Raw genomic sequence first — 5,920 nt, 5'->3', positions numbered from 1 at the left:
TGCATCCCACGAATTTAAGACAGGTAAAACATTCAAATAACACAGACCAACGAATCTGTAAATTGATGTAACTATTCCATTCATTTATCTCATACAACTTATAATCAAAAACCCCCAAACCAATTCTAGGGTTACGAAAATTATCCCAATACTACTATAATTATGCTAATAATTGAATAAAGAGGTAATAGGATAGTCTACTTACGAAATAGGATGAGAATAGGCTGAGAAATCGCCCTCATGATGCCTCACGTGGCTCCCTTCACACACGGCTCCCTCTTCTCTCTTTTCTCTCTTTTCTCATGGTTAAAAATGAATATGGTGATAGGGAGATTAGGGTTTGGTTAGATGGGTTATACATATAGGATAGGTGCTATTAAGACGATACGGGCCTAGCCTAGTTAGATTAATTAAAACCCGAGTCACATAATTACCCGAGTCACAAATACACTACACGACCCAGCTGGTAACTCGGCCTAATATAATATCATATTAAAATACCGGGTATTACAGCTATTGAAGCTCTCATTCTTGTTGAAATATTCTTGTTCCTTGGATGGAGCATCTAGGAGGTTACCCATTTTCTTCTCCCATGTGGGTGGTGATTCTTTACCCATAGCTTGTTCTTTGCATTGAGATGCCAACTTCTTCCTATCACTTTCTCGGCTATAATTATCAACCATGAAACACGGCTCATGTAATCGGGGAGCCCTCATTGTCTTGTCAAGATTAAAAGTGATTGTTTCATCTCCTACTTCAAGTGTGAGCTCTCCATGTTTCACATCAATCAACGCTCCCGCGGTGTGTAAGAAAGGTCTTCCTAAAATGATAGGAATGTTGGAGTGTTCCTCCATATCAACAATAACAAAGTCCACCGGGATGAAGAACTTGCCAATTCTTACTGGCACATCTTCCCATACCCCTAAAGGTGTCTTCGTTGATCGATCCATCATTTGAAGCGTGATATTATACTACTACAAATGAGCACTTGAGCCACGGCTAAATTCGTGGCGCAAGTGCTAAATTTCCGTGGCTAAATCATTTTTGCCACGGGAATACCTACCGTGACGCAAGTGGCCGTGGCAAAGAGATAGCCACGGGAAAAACAAGAACGTGGCTATTATTGAATTTTTGGCCACGTATTCTCTCGTGGCTAATAACTCCCGTGGCCAAAAAAAATTCCCGTGGCTAAAATAATTCCCGTGGCAAACAATATATATGGAAATTAAATAAACAAAATGTAAAATAATTTGTTTTTTTTTTCACAATGGATATTTTATCATATATGGAACCGTGACAATCTAAGTACTTGTTTCGCTAGTTAACTTGATTCATTTGAACGTAAACATGTTTTCACCAATCATGCATCCGTGCGTATCGGAGAGGCTTCCCAGGAGGTCACCCATCCCACCATTACTCTCACCTAAGCACGCTTAACAATAGAGTTCTTTTGATGTGCTACCGAAATTGAAAGTTAACTTTGTTGATATAATTAGCGCTTTGAATCCTTTTAAGTTTATTTTTTTTCTTTCAAAATTTACCTATAATACTATTTAATTACAAAAATGTTACATGATTTACAAATTTTTGCGAGAAAAACATTATTTTGGCCAAAACAATCAAATTTTTGATGTTAACCTCCCGACTATAATTTTGACGTCATTTTTTTTGCTAAAGTTAGCAAAACCGTTTTCTCCAAAAAGTAAACATAATCCTGTTTTCATAACATTTTTTCTATTTCTTTAGTTTATCAACATTCTTATTTTTATTTCTCGTGTACTCATTTTTTCGTATATTTTTCTATACAAATTCTTTAGTATGACCGTCGTACCTGCGATATGAAAAATGTGACCATTTTTTTTTGTAAAATAATGACCGCTTCTTATAACTAATGGTCTATTTTCCCCCAAAGTGGTCACTATTAACCAAAAAGTAGTCACTTTTTACCCAAAAAACACGAAAAAGACCGTCGTACAATAGAATCGCTTATTTTCCTAAACTGATTTCTCATTGTTATAATTTATCGTTTCTTTTCTCAAAACTTTCACATTATTTGCACTTGTGAAATTAAATTATTATAATTTCTATATTTTCCCTGTTATGCGCTCATTTTGAATGAAAAAAATTCACCATATTGAATTTTTATATTGATAATTTTTCCAATATATTTTTTTTAATTGATTTGTGGGAGATCATTTTTTTTACTTCCATTTTTTAGAGCATTTATTTGATTTAATCAATTTTTTAATCTAATTTTTGTTTCTTTTTCACCCCTAAAAAAAATTCTCAAATTTTTTTTCAACAAGTTAAATTTTATATAAAACTCAAATTTTTCTATAAATATCTTACAAATAAAGTTGTAAATCAAATTTTGAATGAAACGGTTTGACGATATATTAATTTTATATTTCTCTAAGATATATGGTAAATAACTTATTTATTTAATTTGATATGCTATGTCTTTAAATGTGGTACGATCATTTAAGAATTTTATTCAAGATTATAAAGTTTTATTTTAAAAAGTAAAAGAAATTAAAAGAAATTCACGACTTTATTAAACAAAATTATATATTAAAACGAATTTCTTAAACTATAAATGTTCTTAAAAACCTACAAAACATAATTATGATTTGTAAAAAAAAAATCAAAACATTTAGACGATAAACTTTTCTTTACTTACATATAAGTTTATAAAATTTTAAAATTTCTTATTAAAGTAAATAAAACAATAAAAAATACTAATTAAATTAATCAAAGTGTTTCCAAAATTTTATATTTAAATTTATTTTCATATTATTTATATTTGATTAAATTTAATTCAGATTTTGTATTTTTTATAATCAAGCAATTTTTAGGTTTGCCTTAACATGAAAATATCTTAATTTAAGCCGGAAAAGATACTCGCCACGGGTGTTTGTTTGTTTGTGGCTAAAAAATATTTTTGCCACGGGATATTTCGTGGCTAAATAAAACTTCGCCACGGGTGTGACATAGCTCGTGGCTAAAATGATTTTTTGCCACGGGTGTAGCCTAATTCGTGGCGCGAGTGACTTTTTGCCACGGGAAAAGTTATCCCGTGACATAATTTTGTTTTCCAAAATAATGAATAAGTTATTCCCGTGGCTAAGCAGAATTTATCCACAAATTATAAATTCTCGTGGCATAATTCGTGGTGCAAGTGACAATTTGTTGTAGTGTTAGTGCACTTAAGCTCTCCCATTCCTAGCCTCTTGCACACCGAATATGGCATGACCGTCACACTAGCCCCAAGGTCACATAGAGCTTTGTTGATCGTGGTGTCGCCAATGGTACATAGAATTGAGAAGCTTCCCGGATCCTTTAGTTTTGGGGGTGAACTTCCTTTTAGGATGACACTACTCACCTTAGTGAAAGCAATAGTCTCAACTTTCCGGATGGATTTCTTCTTTGTAAGAATATCTTTCATATATTTCGCATAGGTCGGAACGTGACTGATTAAGTCTGTAAATGGAATTGAGACTTCTAAGTTCTTGACAATCTCCATAAACTTCCCAAGTTGTTCATCAAACTTAGGCTTAGCTTGACGACTTGGAAATGGAAATCGAATCACAATAGGCTCTTTCGCTTTAGCCTTCTCTTCATTCTCCTTTGAAACTCCTTGAATGGTGGGTTCTTCTTCTTAAGAGTTTTCAACAACTCTTTCCTTGTCACTAGCATCCACAACATCTTCATCAACGGGCCTCTTCGGCCCTTCATACCTTGTACCACTCCTCAAATGGATGGCACTCACTGATTCTTGTCTTGGGGGATTACCTTGAGGTGGTAATTGCCCCTTTGGTCTTTGTGAACTTGAAGATGCCAATTGAGACATTTGTGTCCCCAACATCTTTGTGTGAGCTAGTATGTTCTTAATGGTGATGTCTTTTGCTTGGCTATCCTTTTGCATTTGAGTGAAAAATTGATGTTGGTTCTTTTGCATTTGGAGGACCGCTTTTTGAACATAAAAACCTTGGTCATTTGTTTGATTGTATGGAGTTTGGTTTTGATAACTTTGGTTTTGATTGTAAAAGGGTCTTTGAGCTTGGTTTCTCATTGGTGTATGTTGTTTGAGGGTTTTGAACGTTTTGGCTTTTGTATGAGAGGTTGGGATGGACTTTGGTGTTTTCATTGTAATAGTTGGAATAAGGGGTACCACTCTTGTATGCTTGGAAAGCATTCACTTGTTCACGTGTTCTCCTACATTCACTTTGGTCATGTCCCAAAGTTCCACAACTCTCACATACTCCTCTTGGAATTGATGAAGATGCCACCATGGCATTAACATGTTGCTTAGGCGATTTGGAGGCTTCTTCAAGCTTAGTCATAACCTTTTCAAACTTCAAATTAATGGTATCAATCTGAGCACTAAGTTGAGCACCCAATTGAGTAATAGAGTCAACTTCATGCTTTCCTCCTCTAGTAGCCTTACGAGGTCTATTATATTGTGAGTTATGGACCGCCATTTCCTCAATCTTGTTCCATGTTTGATTATCGTCAACTTCGGTAAGCATACCGTTTGATCCAATATTGAGAATGTTTCGGGAGTCTTCATATAGACCATTCCAAAATTGTTGTACAAGGAACCACTCGCTAAGTCCATGATGTAGACAAGATCGGCAAGTATCCTTGAATCTCTCTCATGCTTCATACAAATATTCCTCATCCCTTTGTTTGAACCCGGTGATTTGGGCTCTCAACATGTTAGTCTTTTCCGGAGGATAAAATTTCTTGTAGAAAGCAAGTGCCAATTTCTTCCAAGAGTCAATACCAAGAGTATCCTTATCAAGGCTCGTTAACCATTGTTTCGCGGAACCAATCAAAGAAAAAAGAAATAAGACCCATCGAATTTGGTCTTGAGTAACTCCGGTTTAAGAAATCGCATCACAATAGTCACAAAAAGTCTCCATATGAGAATGAGGGTCTTCACTAGGCATCCTCCCAAATTGACTTCTCTCAACTAATTGTATAAATGCGGATTTTGCAATGAAATTATCGGTCAAATGTTGTGGTGTGGGAGTACCATTTGGTAGGTTCTCCTCGGTTGGTATGGAATGTGATGAAAATTTAGGCATTGTGGGTGGATTTTGTGGTTGGTTATGTGTTATGTTATCCACTCCTTCTCTTGCAAAAGGGTTGAACTCAATATTATTTGGTTGGATGTACAAAATCTCACCAATACCTCTCAAAGTATTTCTAGCAAGCCTTCTATTGTTGGTCAAAGTTCTTTCAATTTCAAGATCAATGGGTAACAAGTTACCTTGTGATCTCCTAGACATGCAAAATATCAAACAACTTGAAAACAATTAGAACAAACCTTGAGGAGTTTCACTTCCCCAAGGTAAAGAAAGACACAACTAAAAACAATCAAAAAAAATCAAATCAAGTTAACACCGTCCCCGGCAACGGCGCCATTTTTGGTCGGTGTATGGATTTCGGTTACTTGTCGTTAAGAGTTACCTAGACCAAAACAATATTTATAACTTCACAAACTACTCTACTTTTAGTAAAGAGGTAAGTAAAGGTCGGATCCCAAGGGGCGGGTATTGATGTAGGATTTTCGATTGCAAGTGGTTGTGTCTAAGGGTGTCACAATTTGGGTTGAGGTAGGAGATCAACTAAACTAAATAACAATGGAAACAAAATAATGAAAGTAAGCAAGATGATTAAAATGAGATGTAAAAAATTGATTAAAAGCAATAGAGTGTCATAGGTTCATAGGGGATTCATGGGATTTGATCATACAAACATATTTTCTACTAGATGCAAGCAATTATTATTGTGATGGGATCGAGTTAGTGTATATCTTACAATCCTTAGGAAGGTTTGGGTCCCGGAGCCGAATAGATTAGATTGTACAACACCTAAAAGTCGACTTAATCCTCCCTATCCAACTATATGCATG

General features: G+C 35.1%; 1 non-coding gene across 1 annotated transcript; it reads left to right on the top strand.

Moving 5' to 3' along the window:
• Window positions 1-4,611: 4,611 nt before the first annotated feature.
• On the top strand, window positions 4,612-4,718 carry LOC141625038 (small nucleolar RNA R71). Its single transcript, XR_012534837.1, has one exon. It is a non-coding gene; the product is annotated as a small nucleolar RNA R71 (small nucleolar RNA).
• Window positions 4,719-5,920: the final 1,202 nt, after the last annotated feature.

This window comes from Silene latifolia, chromosome X (assembly GCF_048544455.1).
Source record: "Silene latifolia isolate original U9 population chromosome X, ASM4854445v1, whole genome shotgun sequence".
Classification (NCBI taxonomy): Eukaryota; Viridiplantae; Streptophyta; class Magnoliopsida; order Caryophyllales; family Caryophyllaceae; genus Silene; species Silene latifolia.
This window is presented reverse-complemented; position numbering and strand designations above follow the sequence as displayed.